The sequence below is a fragment of the Oryzias latipes genome, chromosome 13 (assembly GCF_053564925.1).
Source record: "Oryzias latipes strain Hd-rR chromosome 13, Olatipes_Hd-rR_3.1".
NCBI lineage: Eukaryota > Metazoa > Chordata > Actinopteri > Beloniformes > Adrianichthyidae > Oryzias > Oryzias latipes.
Window position 1 is genome coordinate 8385974 of NC_136249.1, and position 17282 is coordinate 8403255.

Consider the following 17282-nt stretch of genomic DNA (forward strand, 5'->3'; position numbering starts at 1 on the left):
TGTTGATTATTGCAAATATGGCTGACATATTTGTGATTACAACACTGAGCGAAGGCTACAAGTTCTTGACTGTTTCACTTAGTCATTAGGAGTTGAAACTGGTTACCAGAGGTGACAATTACTCCCATCTTTCATTCAATCAAAGTCTGGATCTCCTATCCAGGCTGCCTTACACCTCATGTGCCAACTTGCCACTTACTTTATATGTTCCTCTGTACTTTGTTCTATTTACAATCAAATCCAAATCTTCTACCAGAGTCATAAAAATGTAAGAATGGACACAAAGAAGGAGATACGTGCTTTGAAATTGCAAAGCAAACAAAGAAGCAGCATTTAATGTGGAGCTGAAACACAGTGGCTATTCATTTCTATCAACATTCAAAGTTTCCTCAATACCGTAGATTGCGGAACATCCTGGTGCTACCACCAGACAAGAGTTCCACGACATTGTAACTGTTGAGTATCATGGGTCCTTACCAAGAAAAAACTTCTCAGTAGTGTAAATTCAGTTAAAAAAGGAAAGGCCGTTTTCACCAATCAATCTTTGCCTTCTGAACAGACAAGCAGTTGTTAAGCGCATAGGTCTTCTTTGTATTGCACTCACCATTGGGTTTTTGTAGAGGATGTCAGGATGGCCGAGCGGTCCAAGGCGCTGCGTTCAGGTCGCAGTCTCGTAAGAGGCTTGGGTTCAAATCCCACTTCTGACATTCAGCCAACAGTCAGGCTACTTCTATACTGGCTATTGGTGTCCTCATCAATGGAACTCTGCGCTGCATTTATTCTCTGTTAACATCAAGTAATAGCTTGCTTCATTTTAACTTATTCAGACAAAACTTACTTTACTTGCTCTCAACATTGTTGTCACACATGCTACAAATTAACCAAAGGCAAATCAATATGTTATCAATCTATTCATTAAAAACTCCTCCTGATATTTTGTCTGTTTTTTTCCATAAGCATTTATGGAAGTTGTTTTCAACAAATCTGGTATTCATAAAGTCATTGTTGATTATTGCAAATATGGCTGACATATTTGTGATTACAACACTGAGCGAAGGCTACAAGTTCTTGACTGTTTCACTTAGTCATTAGGAGTTGAAACTGGTTACCAGAGGTGACAATTACTCCCATCTTTCATTCAATCAAAGTCTGGATCTCCTATCCAGGCTGCCTTACACCTCATGTGCCAACTTGCCACTTTCTTTATATGTTCCTCTGTACTTTGTTCTATTCACAATCAAATCCAAATCTTCTACCAGAGTCATAAAAATGTAAGAATGGACACAAAGAAGGAGATACGTGCTTTGAAATTTCAAAGCAAACAAAGAAGCAGCATTTAATGTGGAGCTGAAACACAGTGGCTATTCATTTCTATCAACATTCAAGGTTTCTTCAATACCGTAGACTGCGGAACATCCTGGTGCTACCACCACACAAGAGTTCCACGACATTGTAACTGTTGAGTATCATGGGTCCTTACCAAGAAAAAACTTCTCAGTAGTGTAAATTCAGTTAAAAAAGGAAAGGCCGTTTTCACCAATCAATCTTTGCCTTCTGAACAGACAAGCAGTTGTTAAGCGCATAGGTCTTCTTTGTATTGCACTCACCATTGGGTTTTTGTAGAGGATGTCAGGATGGCCGAGCGGTCCGAGGCGCTGCGTTTAGGTCGCAGTCTCGTAAGAGGCGTGGGTTCAAATCCCACTTCTGACAGTCAGGCTACTTCTATGCTGGCTATTGGTGTCCTCATCAATGGAACTCTGCGCTGCATTTATTCTCTGTTAACATCAACTAATAGCTTGCTTCATTTTAACTTATTCAGACAAAACTTACTTTACTTGCTCTCAACATTGTTGTCACACATGCTACAAATTAACCAAAGGCAAATCAATATGTTATCAATCTATTCATTAAAAACTCCTCCTGATATTTTGTCTGTTTTTTTCCATAAGCATTTATGGAAGTTGTTTTCAACAAATCTGGTATTCATAAAGTCATTGTTGTCTATTGCAGATATGGCTGACATATTTGTGATTACAACACTGAGCGAAGGCTACGAGTTCTTGACTGTTTCACTTAGTCATTAGGAGTTGAAACTGGTTACCAGAGGTGACAATTACTCCCATCTTTCATTCAATCAAAGTCTGGATCTCCTATCCAGGCTGCCTTACACCTCATGTGCCAACTTGCCACTTACTTTATATGTTCCTCTGTACTTTGTTCTATTTACAATCAAATCCAAATCTTCTACCAGAGTCATAAAAATGTAAGAATGGACACAAAGAAGGAGATACGTGCTTTGAAATTGCAAAGCAAACAAAGAAGCAGCATTTAATGTGGAGCTGAAACACAGTGGCTATTCATTTCTATCAACATTCAAAGTTTCCTCAATACCGTAGACTGTGGAACATCCTGGTGCTACCACCAGACAAGAGTTCCACGACATTGTAACTGTTGAGTATCATGGGTCCTTACCAAGAAAAAACTTCTCAGTAGTGTAAATTCAGTTAAAAAAGGAAAGGCCGTTTTCACCAATCAATCTTTGCCTTCTGAACAGACAAGCAGTTGGTAAGAACATAGGTCTTCTTTGTATTGCACTCGCCATTGGCTTTTGTAGAGCATGTCAGGATGGCCGAGCGGTCCAAGGCGCTGCGTTCAGGTCGCAGTCTCGTAAGAGGCGTGGGTTCAAATCCCACTTCTGACATTCAGCCAACAGTCAGGCTACTTCTATACTGGCTATTGGTGTCCTCATCAATGGAACTCTGCGCTGCATTTATTCTCTGTTAACATCAACTAATAGCTTGCTTCATTTTAACTTATTCAGACAAAACTTACTTTACTTGCTCTCAACATTGTTGTCACACATGCTACAAATTAACCAAAGGCAAATCAATATGTTATCAATCTATTCATTAAAAACTCCTCCTGATATTTTGTCTGTTTTTTTCCATAAGCATTTATGGAAGTTGTTTTCAACAAATCTGGTATTCATAAAGTCATTGTTGATTATTGCAAATATGGCTGACATATTTGTGATTACAACACTGAGCGAAGGCTACAAGTTCTTGACTGTTTCACTTAGTCATTAGGAGTTGAAACTGGTTACCAGAGGTGACAATTACTCCCATCTTTCATTCAATCAAAGTCTGGATCTCCTATCCAGGCTGCCTTACACCTCATGTGCCAACTTGCCACTTTCTTTATATGTTCCTCTGTACTTTGTTCTATTCACAATCAAATCCAAATCTTCTACCAGAGTCATAAAAATGTAAGAATGGACACAAAGAAGAGAGAAAGGTGCTTTGAAATTGCAAAGCAAACAAAGAAGCAGCATTTAATGTGGAGCTGAAACACAGTGGCTATTCATTTCTATCAACATTCAAGGTTTCTTCAATACCGTAGACTGCGGAACATCCTGGTGCTACCACCAGACAAGAGTTCCACGACATTGTAACTGTTGAGTATCATGGGTCCTTACCAAGAAAAAACTTCTCAGTAGTGTAAATTCAGTTAAAAAAGGAAAGGCCGTTTTCACCAATCAATCTTTGCCTTCTGAACAGACAAGCAGTTGTTAAGCGCATAGGTCTTCTTTATATTGCACTCACCATTGGGTTTTTGTAGAGGATGTCAGGATGGCCGAGCGGTCCAAGGCGCTGCGTTTAGGTTGCAGTCTCGTAAGAGGCGTGGGTTCAAATCCCACTTCTGACAGTCAGGCTACTTCTATGCTGGCTATTGGTGTCCTCATCAATGGAACTCTGCGCTGCATTTATTCTCTGTTAACATCAACTAATAGCTTGCTTCATTTTAACTTATTCAGACAAAACTTACTTTACTTGCTCTCAACATTGTTGTCACACATGCTACAAATTAACCAAAGGCAAATCAATATGTTATCAATCTATTCATTAAAAACTCCTCCTGATATTTTGTCGTTTTTTTTCCATAAGCATTTATGGAAGTTGTTTTCAACAAATCTGGTATTCATAAAGTCATTGTTGTCTATTGCAGATATGGCTGACATATTTGTGATTACAACACTGAGCGAAGGCTACGAGTTCTTGGCTTTTTCAATTAGTCATTAGGAGTTGAAACTGGTTACCAGAGGTGACAATTACTCCCATCTTTCATTCAATCAAAGTCTGGATCTCCTATCCAGGCTGCCTTACACCTCATGTGCCAACTTGCCACTTACTTTATATGTTCCTCTGTACTTTGTTCTATTTACAATCAAATCCAAATCTTCTACCAGAGTCATAAAAATGTAAGAATGGACACAAAGAAGGAGATACGTGCTTTGAAATTGCAAAGCAAACAAAGAAGCAGCATTTAATGTGGAGCTGAAACACAGTGGCTATTCATTTCTATCAACATTCAAAGTTTCCTCAATACCGTAGACTGCGGAACATCCTGGTGCTACCACCAGACAAGAGTTCCACGACATTGTGACTGTTGAGTATCATGGGTCCTTACCAAGAAAAAACTTCTCAGTAGTGTAAATTCAGTTAAAAAAGGAAAGGCCGTTTTCACCAATCAATCTTTGCCTTCTGAGCAGACAAGCAGTTGTTAAGCACATAGGTCTTCTTTGTATTGCACTCGCCATTGGCTTTTGTAGAGCATGTCAGGATGGCCGAGCGGTCCAAGGCGCTGCGTTCAGGTCGCAGTCTCGTAAGAGGCGTGGGTTCAAATCCCACTTCTGACATTCAGCCAACAGTCAGGCTACTTCTATACTGGCTAATAGTGTCCTCATCAATGGAACTCTGCTCTGCATTTGTTCTCTATTAACATCACCTAATAGCTTGCTTGATTTGAACTTATTCAGACAAAACTTACTTTATTTGCTCTCAACATTGTTGTCACACATGCTACATATTAACCAAAGGCGAATCAATATCTTATCAATCTATTCATTAAAAACTCCTCCTGATATTTTGTCTGTTTTTTTCCATAAGCATTTATGGAAGTTGTTTTCAACAAATCTGGTATTCATAAAGTCATTGTTGATTATTGCAAATATGGCTGACATATTTGTGATTTCAACACTGAGCGAAGGCTACAAGTTCTTGACTGTTTCACTTAGTCATTAGGAGTTGAAACTGGTTACCAGAGGTGACAATTACTCCCATCTTTCATTCAATCAAAGTCTGGATCTCCTATCCAGGCTGCCTTACACCTCATGTGCCAACTTGCCACTTTCTTTATATGTTCCTCTGTACTTTGTTCTATTCACAATCAAATCCAAATCTTCTACCAGAGTCATAAAAATGTAAGAATGGACACAAAGAAGAGAGAAAGGTGCTTTGAAATTGCAAAGCAAACAAAGAAGCAGCATTTAATGTGGAGCTGAAACACAGTGGCTATTCATTTCTATCAACATTCAAGGTTTCTTCAATACCGTAGACTGCGGAACATCCTGGTGCTACCACCAGACAAGAGTTCCACGACATTGTGACTGTTGAGTATCATGGGTCCTTACCAAGAAAAAACTTCTCAGTAGTGTAAATTCAGTTAAAAAAGGAAAGGCCGTTTTCACCAATCAATCTTTGCCTTCTGAACAGACAAGCAGTTGTTAAGCGCATAGGTCTTCTTTATATTGCACTCACCATTGGGTTTTTTTAGAGGATGTCAGGATGGCCGAGCGGTCCAAGGCGCTGCGTTTAGGTTGCAGTCTCGTAAGAGGCGTGGGTTCAAATCCCACTTCTGACAGTCAGGCTACTTCTATGCTGGCTATTGGTGTCCTCATCAATGGAACTCTGCGCTGCATTTATTCTCTGTTAACATCAACTAATAGCTTGCTTCATTTTAACTTATTCAGACAAAACTTACTTTACTTGCTCTCAACATTGTTGTCACACATGCTACAAATTAACCAAAGGCAAATCAATATGTTATCAATCTATTCATTAAAAACTCCTCCTGATATTTTGTCGTTTTTTTTCCATAAGCATTTATGGAAGTTGTTTTCAACAAATCTGGTATTCATAAAGTCATTGTTGTCTATTGCAAATATGGCTGACATATTTGTGATTACAACACTGAGCGAAGGCTACGAGTTCTTGGCTTTTTCAATTAGTCATTAGGAGTTGAAACTGGTTACCAGAGGTGACAATTACTCCCATCTTTCATTCAATCAAAGTCTGGATCTCCTATCCAGGCTGCCTTACACCTCATGTGCCAACTTGCCACTTACTTTATATGTTCCTCTGTACTTTGTTCTATTTACAATCAAATCCAAATCTTCTACCAGAGTCATAAAAATGTAAGAATGGACACAAAGAAGGAGATACGTGCTTTGAAATTGCAAAGCAAACAAAGAAGCAGCATTTAATGGGGAGCTGAAACACAGTGGCTATTCATTTCTATCAACATTCAAAGTTTCCTCAATACCGTAGACTGCGGAACATCCTGGTGCTACCACCAGACAAGAGTTCCACGACATTGTAACTGTTGAGTATCATGGGTCCTTACCAAGAAAAAACTTCTCAGTAGTGTAAATTCAGTTAAAAAAGGAAAGGCCGTTTTCACCAATCAATCTTTGCCTTCTGAACAGACAAGCAGTTGGTAAGAACATAGGTCTTCTTTGTATTGCACTCGCCATTGGCTTTTGCAGAGCATGTCAGGATGGCCGAGCGGTCCAAGGCGCTGCGTTCAGGTCGCAGTCTCGTAAGAGGCGTGGGTTCAAATCCCACTTCTGACATTCAGCCAACAGTCAGGCTACTTCTATACTGGATAATAGTGTCCTCATCAATGGAACTCTGCTCTGCATTTGTTCTCTATTAACATCACCTAATAGCTTGCTTGATTTGAACTTATTCAGACAAAACTTACTTTATTTGCTCTCAACATTGTTGTCACACATGCTACATATTAACCAAAGGCGAATCAATATCTTATCAATCTATTCATTAAAAACTCCTCCTGATATTTTGTCTGTTTTTTTCCATAAGCATTTATGGAAGTTGTTTTCAACAAATCTGGTATTCATAAAGTCATTGTTGATTATTGCAAATATGGCTGACATATTTGTGATTACAACACTGAGCGAAGGCTACAAGTTCTTGACTGTTTCACTTAGTCATTAGGAGTTGAAACTGGTTACCAGAGGTGACAATTACTCCCATCTTTCATTCAATCAAAGTCTGGATCTCCTATCCAGGGTGCCTTACACCTCATGTGCCAACTTGCCACTTTCTTTATATGTTCCTCTGTACTTTGTTCTATTTACAATCAAATCCAAATCTTCTACCAGAGTCATAAAACTGTAAGAATGGACACAAAGAAGGAGATACGTGCTTTGAAATTGCAAAGCAAACAAAGAAGCAGCATTTAATGTGGAGCTGAAACACAGTGGCTATTCATTTCTATCAACATTCAAGGTTTCTTCAATACCGTAGACTGCGGAACATCCTGGTGCTACCACCAGACAAGAGTTCCACGACATTGTAACTGTTGAGTATCATGGGTCCTTACCAAGAAAAAACTTCTCTGTAGTGTAAATTCAGTTAAAAAAGGAAAGGCCGTTTTCACCAATCAATCTTTGCCTTCTGAACAGACAAGCAGTTGTTAAGCGCATAGGTCTTCTTTGTATTGCACTCACCATTGGGTTTTTGTAGAGGATGTCAGGATGGCCGAGCGGTCCGAGGCGCTGCGTTTAGTTCGCAGTCTCGTAAGAGGCGTGGGTTCAAATCCCACTTCTGACAGTCAGGCTACTTCTATGCTGGCTATTGGTGTCCTCATCAATGGAACTCTGCGCTGCATTTATTCTCTGTTAACATCAACTAATAGCTTGCTTCATTTTAACTTATTCAGACAAAACTTACTTTACTTGCTCTCAACATTGTTGTCACACATGCTACAAATTAACCAAAGCCAAATCAATATGTTATCAATCTATTCATTAAAAACTCCTCCTGATATTTTGTCTGTTTTTTTCCATAAGCATTTATGGAAGTTGTTTTCAACAAATCTGGTATTCATAAAGTCATTGTTGTCTATTGCAGATATGGCTGACATATTTGTGATTACAACACTGAGCGAAGGCTACGAGTTCTTGACTGTTTCACTTAGTCATTAGGAGTTGAAACTGGTTACCAGAGGTGACAATTACTCCCATCTTTCATTCAATCAAAGTCTGGATCTCCTATCCAGGCTGCCTTACACCTCATGTGCCAACTTGCCACTTACTTTATATGTTCCTCTGTACTTTGTTCTATTTACAATCAAATCCAAATCTTCTACCAGAGTCATAAAAATGTAAGAATGGACACAAAGAAGGAGATACGTGCTTTGAAATTGCAAAGCAAACAAAGAAGCAGCATTTAATGTGGAGCTGAAACACAGTGGCTATTCATTTCTATCAACATTCAAAGTTTCCTCAATACCGTAGACTGCGGAACATCCTGGTGCTACCACCAGACAAGAGTTCCACGACATTGTAACTGTTGAGTATCATGGGTCCTTACCAAGAAAAAACTTCTCAGTAGTGTAAATTCAGTTAAAAAAGGAAAGGCCGTTTTCACCAATCAATCTTTGCCTTCTGAACAGACAAGCAGTTGTTAAGCGCATAGGTCTTCTTTGTATTGCACTCACCATTGGGTTTTTGTAGAGGATGTCAAGATGGCCGAGCGGTCCAAGGCGCTGCGTTTAGGTTGCAGTCTCGTAAGAGGCGTGGGTTCAAATCCCACTTCTGACAGTCAGGCTACTGCTATGCTGGCTATTGGTGTCCTCATCAATGGAACTCTGCGCTGCATTTATTCTCTGTTAACATCAACTAATAGCTTGCTTCATTTTAACTTATTCAGACAAAACTTACTTTACTTGCTCTCAACATTGTTGTCACACATGCTACAAATTAACCAAAGGCAAATCAATATGTTATCAATCTATTCATTAAAAACTCCTCCTGATATTTTGTCTGTTTTTTTCCATAAGCATTTATGGAAGTTGTTTTCAACAAATCTGGTATTCATAAAGTCATTGTTGTCTATTGCAGATATGGCTGACATATTTGTGATTACAACACTGAGCGAAGGCTACGAGTTCTTGACTGTTTCACTTAGTCATTAGGAGTTGAAACTGGTTACCAGAGGTGACAATTACTCCCATCTTTCATTCAATCAAAGTCTGGATCTCCTATCCAGGCTGCCTTACACCTCATGTGCCAACTTGCCACTTACTTTATATGTTCCTCTGTACTTTGTTCTATTTACAATCAAATCCAAATCTTCTACCAGAGTCATAAAAATGTAAGAATGGACACAAAGAAGGAGATACGTGCTTTGAAATTGCAAAGCAAACAAAGAAGCAGCATTTAATGTGGAGCTGAAACACAGTGGCTATTCATTTCTATCAACATTCAAAGTTTCCTCAATACCGTAGACTGCGGAACATCCTGGTGCTACCACCAGACAAGAGTTCCACGACATTGTAACTGTTGAGTATCATGGGTCCTTACCAAGAAAAAACTTCTCAGTAGTGTAAATTCAGTTAAAAAAGGAAAGGCCGTTTTCACCAATCAATCTTTGCCTTCTGAACAGACAAGCAGTTGGTAAGAACATAGGTCTTCTTTGTATTGCACTCGCCATTGGCTTTTGTAGAGCATGTCAGGATGGCCGAGCGGTCCAAGGCGCTGCGTTCAGGTCGCAGTCTCGTAAGAGGCGTGGGTTCAAATCCCACTTCTGACATTCAGCCAACAGTCAGGCTACTTCTATACTGGCTATTGGTGTCCTCATCAATGGAACTCTGCGCTGCATTTATTCTCTGTTAACATCAACTAATAGCTTGCTTCATTTTAACTTATTCAGACAAAACTTACTTTACTTGCTCTCAACATTGTTGTCACACATGCTACAAATTAACCAAAGGCAAATCAATATGTTATCAATCTATTCATTAAAAACTCCTCCTGATATTTTGTCTGTTTTTTTCCATAAGCATTTATGGAAGTTGTTTTCAACAAATCTGGTATTCATAAAGTCATTGTTGATTATTGCAAATATGGCTGACATATTTGTGATTACAACACTGAGCGAAGGCTACAAGTTCTTGACTGTTTCACTTAGTCATTAGGAGTTGAAACTGGTTACCAGAGGTGACAATTACTCCCATCTTTCATTCAATCAAAGTCTGGATCTCCTATCCAGGCTGCCTTACACCTCATGTGCCAACTTGCCACTTTCTTTATATGTTCCTCTGTACTTTGTTCTATTCAAAATCAAATCCAAATCTTCTACCAGAGTCATAAAAATGTAAGAATGGACACAAAGAAGAGAGAAAGGTGCTTTGAAATTGCAAAGCAAACAAAGAAGCAGCATTTAATGTGGAGCTGAAACACAGTGGCTATTCATTTCTATCAACATTCAAGGTTTCTTCAATACCGTAGACTGCGGAACATCCTGGTGCTACCACCAGACAAGAGTTCCACGACATTGTAACTGTTGAGTATCATGGGTCCTTACCAAGAAAAAACTTCTCAGTAGTGTAAATTCAGTTAAAAAAGGAAAGGCCGTTTTCACCAATCAATCTTTGCCTTCTGAACAGACAAGCAGTTGTTAAGCGCATAGGTCTTTTTTATATTGCACTCACCATTGGGTTTTTGTAGAGGATGTCAGGATGGCCGAGCGGTCCAAGGCGCTGCGTTTAGGTTGCAGTCTCGTAAGAGGCGTGGGTTCAAATCCCACTTCTGACAGTCAGGCTACTTCTATGCTGGCTATTGGTGTCCTCATCAATGGAACTCTGCGCTGCATTTATTCTCTGTTAACATCAACTAATAGCTTGCTTCATTTTAACTTATTCAGACAAAACTTACTTTACTTGCTCTCAACATTGTTGTCACACATGCTACAAATTAACCAAAGGCAAATCAATATGTTATCAATCTATTCATTAAAAACTCCTCCTGATATTTTGTCGTTTTTTTTCCATAAGCATTTATGGAAGTTGTTTTCAACAAATCTGGTATTCATAAAGTCATTGTTGTCTATTGCAGATATGGCTGACATATTTGTGATTACAACACTGAGCGAAGGCTACGAGTTCTTGGCTTTTTCAATTAGTCATTAGGAGTTGAAACTGGTTACCAGAGGTGACAATTACTCCCATCTTTCATTCAATCAAAGTCTGGATCTCCTATCCAGGCTGCCTTACACCTCATGTGCCAACTTGCCACTTACTTTATATGTTCCTCTGTACTTTGTTCTATTTACAATCAAATCCAAATCTTCTACCAGAGTCATAAAAATGTAAGAATGGACACAAAGAAGGAGATACGTGCTTTGAAATTGCAAAGCAAACAAAGAAGCAGCATTTAATGGGGAGCTGAAACACAGTGGCTATTCATTTCTATCAACATTCAAAGTTTCCTCAATACCGTAGACTGCGGAACATCCTGGTGCTACCACCAGACAAGAGTTCCACGACATTGTAACTGTTGAGTATCATGGGTCCTTACCAAGAAAAAACTTCTCAGTAGTGTAAATTCAGTTAAAAAAGGAAAGGCCGTTTTCACCAATCAATCTTTGCCTTCTGAACAGACAAGCAGTTGGTAAGAACATAGGTCTTCTTTGTATTGCACTCGCCATTGGCTTTTGTAGAGCATGTCAGGATGGCCGAGCGGTCCAAGGCGCTGCGTTCAGGTCGCAGTCTCGTAAGAGGCGTGGGTTCAAATCCCACTTCTGACATTCAGCCAACAGTCAGGCTACTTCTATACTGGCTATTGGTGTCCTCATCAATGGAACTCTGCGCTGCATTTATTCTCTGTTAACATCAACTAATAGCTTGCTTCATTTTAACTTATTCAGACAAAACTTACTTTACTTGCTCTCAACATTGTTGTCACACATGCTACAAATTAACCAAAGGCAAATCAATATGTTATCAATCTATTCATTAAAAACTCCTCCTGATATTTTGTCTGTTTTTTTCCATAAGCATTTATGGAAGTTGTTTTCAACAAATCTGGTATTCATAAAGTCATTGTTGATTATTGCAAATATGGCTGACATATTTGTGATTACAACACTGAGCGAAGGCTACAAGTTCTTGACTGTTTCACTTAGTCATTAGGAGTTGAAACTGGTTACCAGAGGTGACAATTACTCCCATCTTTCATTCAATCAAAGTCTGGATCTCCTATCCAGGCTGCCTTACACCTCATGTGCCAACTTGCCACTTTCTTTATATGTTCCTCTGTACTTTGTTCTATTCACAATCAAATCCAAATCTTCTACCAGAGTCATAAAAATGTAAGAATGGACACAAAGAAGGAGATACGTGCTTTGAAATTTCAAAGCAAACAAAGAAGCAGCATTTAATGTGGAGCTGAAACACAGTGGCTATTCATTTCTATCAACATTCAAGGTTTCTTCAATACCGTAGACTGCGGAACATCCTGGTGCTACCACCACACAAGAGTTCCACGACATTGTAACTGTTGAGTATCATGGGTCCTTACCAAGAAAAAACTTCTCAGTAGTGTAAATTCAGTTAAAAAAGGAAAGGCCGTTTTCACCAATCAATCTTTGCCTTCTGAACAGACAAGCAGTTGTTAAGCGCATAGGTCTTCTTTGTATTGCACTCACCATTGGGTTTTTGTAGAGGATGTCAGGATGGCCGAGCGGTCCGAGGCGCTGCGTTTAGGTCGCAGTCTCGTAAGAGGCGTGGGTTCAAATCCCACTTCTGACAGTCAGGCTACTTCTATGCTGGCTATTGGTGTCCTCATCAATGGAACTCTGCGCTGCATTTATTCTCTGTTAACATCAACTAATAGCTTGCTTCATTTTAACTTATTCAGACAAAACTTACTTTACTTGCTCTTAACATTGTTGTCACACATGCTACAAATTAACCAAAGGCAAATCAATATGTTATCAATCTATTCATTAAAAACTCCTCCTGATATTTTGTCTGTTTTTTTCCATAAGCATTTATGGAAGTTGTTTTCAACAAATCTGGTATTCATAAAGTCATTGTTGTCTATTGCAGATATGGCTGACATATTTGTGATTACAACACTGAGCGAAGGCTACGAGTTCTTGACTGTTTCACTTAGTCATTAGGAGTTGAAACTGGTTACCAGAGGTGACAATTACTCCCATCTTTCATTCAATCAAAGTCTGGATCTCCTATCCAGGCTGCCTTACACCTCATGTGCCAACTTGCCACTTACTTTATATGTTCCTCTGTACTTTGTTCTATTTACAATCAAATCCAAATCTTCTACCAGAGTCATAAAAATGTAAGAATGGACACAAAGAAGGAGATACGTGCTTTGAAATTGCAAAGCAAACAAAGAAGCAGCATTTAATGTGGAGCTGAAACACAGTGGCTATTCATTTCTATCAACATTCAAAGTTTCCTCAATACCGTAGACTGCGGAACATCCTGGTGCTACCACCAGACAAGAGTTCCACGACATTGTAACTGTTGAGTATCATGGGTCCTTACCAAGAAAAAACTTCTCAGTAGTGTAAATTCAGTTAAAAAAGGAAAGGCCGTTTTCACCAATCAATCTTTGCCTTCTGAACAGACAAGCAGTTGGTAAGAACATAGGTCTTCTTTGTATTGCACTCGCCATTGGCTTTTGTAGAGCATGTCAGGATGGCCGAGCGGTCCAAGGCGCTGCGTTCAGGTCGCAGTCTCGTAAGAGGCGTGGGTTCAAATCCCACTTCTGACATTCAGCCAACAGTCAGGCTACTTCTATACTGGCTATTGGTGTCCTCATCAATGGAACTCTGCGCTGCATTTATTCTCTGTTAACATCAACTAATAGCTTGCTTCATTTTAACTTATTCAGACAAAACTTACTTTACTTGCTCTCAACATTGTTGTCACACATGCTACAAATTAACCAAAGGCAAATCAATATGTTATCAATCTATTCATTAAAAACTCCTCCTGATATTTTGTCTGTTTTTTTCCATAAGCATTTATGGAAGTTGTTTTCAACAAATCTGGTATTCATAAAGTCATTGTTGATTATTGCAAATATGGCTGACATATTTGTGATTACAACACTGAGCGAAGGCTACAAGTTCTTGACTGTTTCACTTAGTCATTAGGAGTTGAAACTGGTTACCAGAGGTGACAATTACTCCCATCTTTCATTCAATCAAAGTCTGGATCTCCTATCCAGGCTGCCTTACACCTCATGTGCCAACTTGCCACTTTCTTTATATGTTCCTCTGTACTTTGTTCTATTCACAATCAAATCCAAATCTTCTACCAGAGTCATAAAAATGTAAGAATGGACACAAAGAAGGAGATACGTGCTTTGAAATTGCAAAGCAAACAAAGAAGCAGCATTTAATGTGGAGCTGAAACACAGTGGCTATTCATTTCTATCAACATTCAAGGTTTCTTCAATACCGTAGACTGCGGAACATCCTGGTGCTACCACCAGACAAGAGTTCCACGACATTGTAACTGTTGAGTATCATGGGTCCTTACCAAGAAAAAACTTCTCTGTAGTGTAAATTCAGTTAAAAAAGGAAAGGCCGTTTTCACCAATCAATCTTTGCCTTCTGAACAGACAAGCAGTTGGTAAGAACATAGGTCTTCTTTGTATTGCACTCGCCATTGGCTTTTGCAGAGCATGTCAGGATGGCCGAGCGGTCCAAGGCGCTGCGTTCAGGTCGCAGTCTCGTAAGAGGCGTGGGTTCAAATCCCACTTCTGACATTCAGCCAACAGTCAGGCTACTTCTATACTGGATAATAGTGTCCTCATCAATGGAACTCTGCTCTGCATTTGTTCTCTATTAACATCACCTAATAGCTTGCTTGATTTGAACTTATTCAGACAAAACTTACTTTATTTGCTCTCAACATTGTTGTCACACATGCTACATATTAACCAAAGGCGAATCAATATCTTATCAATCTATTCATTAAAAACTCCTCCTGATATTTTGTCTGTTTTTTTCCATAAGCATTTATGGAAGTTGTTTTCAAAAAATCTGGTATTCATAAAGTCATTGTTGATTATTGCAAATATGGCTGACATATTTGTGATTACAACACTGAGCGAAGGCTACAAGTTCTTGACTGTTTCACTTAGTCATTAGGAGTTGAAACTGGTTACCAGAGGTGACAATTACTCCCATCTTTCATTCAATCAAAGTCTGGATCTCCTATCCAGGGTGCCTTACACCTCATGTGCCAACTTGCCACTTTCTTTATATGTTCCTCTGTACTTTGTTCTATTTACAATCAAATCCAAATCTTCTACCAGAGTCATAAAACTGTAAGAATGGACACAAAGAAGGAGATACGTGCTTTGAAATTGCAAAGCAAACAAAGAAGCAGCATTTAATGTGGAGCTGAAACACAGTGGCTATTCATTTCTATCAACATTCAAGGTTTCTTCAATACCGTAGACTGCGGAACATCCTGGTGCTACCACCAGACAAGAGTTCCACGACATTGTAACTGTTGAGTATCATGGGTCCTTACCAAGAAAAAACTTCTCTGTAGTGTAAATTCAGTTAAAAAAGGAAAGGCCGTTTTCACCAATCAATCTTTGCCTTCTGAACAGACAAGCAGTTGTTAAGCGCATAGGTCTTCTTTGTATTGCACTCACCATTGGGTTTTTGTAGAGGATGTCAGGATGGCCGAGCGGTCCAAGGCGCTGCGTTTAGGTTGCAGTCTCGTAAGAGGCGTGGGTTCAAATCCCACTTCTGACAGTCAGGCTACTTCTATGCTGGCTATTGGTGTCCTCATCAATGGAACTCTGCGCTGCATTTATTCTCTGTTAACATCAACTAATAGCTTGCTTCATTTTAACTTATTCAGACAAAACTTACTTTACTTGCTCTCAACATTGTTGTCACACATGCTACAAATTAACCAAAGGCAAATCAATATGTTATCAATCTATTCATTAAAAACTCCTCCTGATATTTTGTCTGTTTTTTTCCATAAGCATTTATGGAAGTTGTTTTCAACAAATCTGGTATTCATAAAGTCATTGTTGTCTATTGCAGATATGGCTGACATATTTGTGATTACAACACTGAGCGAAGGCTACAATTTCTTGACTGTTTCACTTAGTCATTAGGAGTTGAAACTGGTTACCAGAGGTGACAATTACTCCCATCTTTCATTCAATCAAAGTCTGGATCTCCTATCCAGGCTGCCTTACACCTCATGTGCCAACTTGCCACTTACTTTATATGTTCCTCTGTACTTTGTTCTATTTACAATCAAATCCAAATCTTCTACCAGAGTCATAAAAATGTAAGAATGGACACAAAGAAGGAGATACGTGCTTTGAAATTGCAAAGCAAACAAAGAAGCAGCATTTAATGTGGAGCTGAAACACAGTGGCTATTCATTTCTATCAACATTCAAGGTTTCTTCAATACCGTAGACTGCGGAACATCCTGGTGCTACCACCACACAAGAGTTCCACGACATTGTAACTGTTAAGTATCATGGGTCCTTACCAAGAAAAAACTTCTCAGTAGTGTAAATTCAGTTAAAAAAGGAAAGGCCGTTTTCACCAATCAATCTTTGCCTTCTGAACAGACAAGCAGTTGTTAAGCGCATAGGTCTTCTTTGTATTGCACTCACCATTGGGTTTTTGTAGAGGATGTCAGGATGGCCGAGCGGTCCGAGGCGCTGCGTTTAGTTCGCAGTCTCGTAAGAGACGTGGGTTCAAATCCCACTTCTGACAGTCAGGCTACTTCTATGCTGGCTATTGGTGTCCTCATCAATGGAACTCTGCGCTGCATTTATTCTCTGTTAACATCAACTAATAGCTTGCTTCATTTTAACTTATTCAGACAAAACTTACTTTACTTGCTCTCAACATTGTTGTCACACATGCTACAAATTAACCAAAGCCAAATCAATATGTTATCAATCTATTCATTAAAAACTCCTCCTGATATTTTGTCTGTTTTTTTCCATAAGCATTTATGGAAGTTGTTTTCAACAAATCTGGTATTCATAAAGTCATTGTTGTCTATTGCAGATATGGCTGACATATTTGTGATTACAACACTGAGCGAAGGCTACGAGTTCTTGACTGTTTCACTTAGTCATTAGGAGTTGAAACTGGTTACCAGAGGTGACAATTACTCCCATCTTTCATTCAATCAAAGTCTGGATCTCCTATCCAGGCTGCCTTACACCTCATGTGCCATCTTGCCACTTACTTTATATGTTCCTCTGTACTTTGTTCTATTTACAATCAAATCCAAATCTTCTACCAGAGTCATAAAAATGTAAGAATGGACACAAAGAAGGAGATACGTGCTTTGAAATTGCAAAGCAAACAAAGAAGCAGCATT

The 17282-nt window shown here is 39.1% G+C and overlaps 17 non-coding genes across 17 annotated transcripts; all 17 read left to right on the forward strand.

Moving 5' to 3' along the window:
* The first annotated feature begins 625 nt into the window (after positions 1-625).
* trnal-cag (transfer RNA leucine (anticodon CAG)) lies at positions 626-707 on the forward strand. Its single transcript has one exon. It is a non-coding gene; the product is annotated as a tRNA-Leu (tRNA).
* A 921-nt stretch (positions 708-1628) lies between these two features.
* On the forward strand, positions 1629-1710 carry trnal-uag (transfer RNA leucine (anticodon UAG)). The gene has a single exon. It is a non-coding gene; the product is annotated as a tRNA-Leu (tRNA).
* A 909-nt stretch (positions 1711-2619) lies between these two features.
* trnal-cag (transfer RNA leucine (anticodon CAG)) lies at positions 2620-2701 on the forward strand. Its single transcript has one exon. It is a non-coding gene; the product is annotated as a tRNA-Leu (tRNA).
* Positions 2702-3623: 922 nt separating this feature from the next.
* On the forward strand, positions 3624-3705 carry trnal-uag (transfer RNA leucine (anticodon UAG)). Its single transcript has one exon. It is a non-coding gene; the product is annotated as a tRNA-Leu (tRNA).
* A 909-nt stretch (positions 3706-4614) lies between these two features.
* On the forward strand, positions 4615-4696 carry trnal-cag (transfer RNA leucine (anticodon CAG)). Its single transcript has one exon. It is a non-coding gene; the product is annotated as a tRNA-Leu (tRNA).
* A 922-nt stretch (positions 4697-5618) lies between these two features.
* trnal-uag (transfer RNA leucine (anticodon UAG)) lies at positions 5619-5700 on the forward strand. The gene has a single exon. It is a non-coding gene; the product is annotated as a tRNA-Leu (tRNA).
* Positions 5701-6609: 909 nt separating this feature from the next.
* trnal-cag (transfer RNA leucine (anticodon CAG)) lies at positions 6610-6691 on the forward strand. Its single transcript has one exon. It is a non-coding gene; the product is annotated as a tRNA-Leu (tRNA).
* A 921-nt stretch (positions 6692-7612) lies between these two features.
* trnal-uag (transfer RNA leucine (anticodon UAG)) lies at positions 7613-7694 on the forward strand. The gene has a single exon. It is a non-coding gene; the product is annotated as a tRNA-Leu (tRNA).
* A 910-nt stretch (positions 7695-8604) lies between these two features.
* On the forward strand, positions 8605-8686 carry trnal-uag (transfer RNA leucine (anticodon UAG)). Its single transcript has one exon. It is a non-coding gene; the product is annotated as a tRNA-Leu (tRNA).
* A 909-nt stretch (positions 8687-9595) lies between these two features.
* Positions 9596-9677, forward strand: trnal-cag (transfer RNA leucine (anticodon CAG)). Its single transcript has one exon. It is a non-coding gene; the product is annotated as a tRNA-Leu (tRNA).
* A 922-nt stretch (positions 9678-10599) lies between these two features.
* On the forward strand, positions 10600-10681 carry trnal-uag (transfer RNA leucine (anticodon UAG)). The gene has a single exon. It is a non-coding gene; the product is annotated as a tRNA-Leu (tRNA).
* Positions 10682-11590: 909 nt separating this feature from the next.
* trnal-cag (transfer RNA leucine (anticodon CAG)) lies at positions 11591-11672 on the forward strand. Its single transcript has one exon. It is a non-coding gene; the product is annotated as a tRNA-Leu (tRNA).
* A 921-nt stretch (positions 11673-12593) lies between these two features.
* Positions 12594-12675, forward strand: trnal-uag (transfer RNA leucine (anticodon UAG)). Its single transcript has one exon. It is a non-coding gene; the product is annotated as a tRNA-Leu (tRNA).
* Positions 12676-13584: 909 nt separating this feature from the next.
* Positions 13585-13666, forward strand: trnal-cag (transfer RNA leucine (anticodon CAG)). Its single transcript has one exon. It is a non-coding gene; the product is annotated as a tRNA-Leu (tRNA).
* A 920-nt stretch (positions 13667-14586) lies between these two features.
* On the forward strand, positions 14587-14668 carry trnal-cag (transfer RNA leucine (anticodon CAG)). Its single transcript has one exon. It is a non-coding gene; the product is annotated as a tRNA-Leu (tRNA).
* A 921-nt stretch (positions 14669-15589) lies between these two features.
* trnal-uag (transfer RNA leucine (anticodon UAG)) lies at positions 15590-15671 on the forward strand. Its single transcript has one exon. It is a non-coding gene; the product is annotated as a tRNA-Leu (tRNA).
* Positions 15672-16581: 910 nt separating this feature from the next.
* Positions 16582-16663, forward strand: trnal-uag (transfer RNA leucine (anticodon UAG)). Its single transcript has one exon. It is a non-coding gene; the product is annotated as a tRNA-Leu (tRNA).
* Positions 16664-17282: the final 619 nt, after the last annotated feature.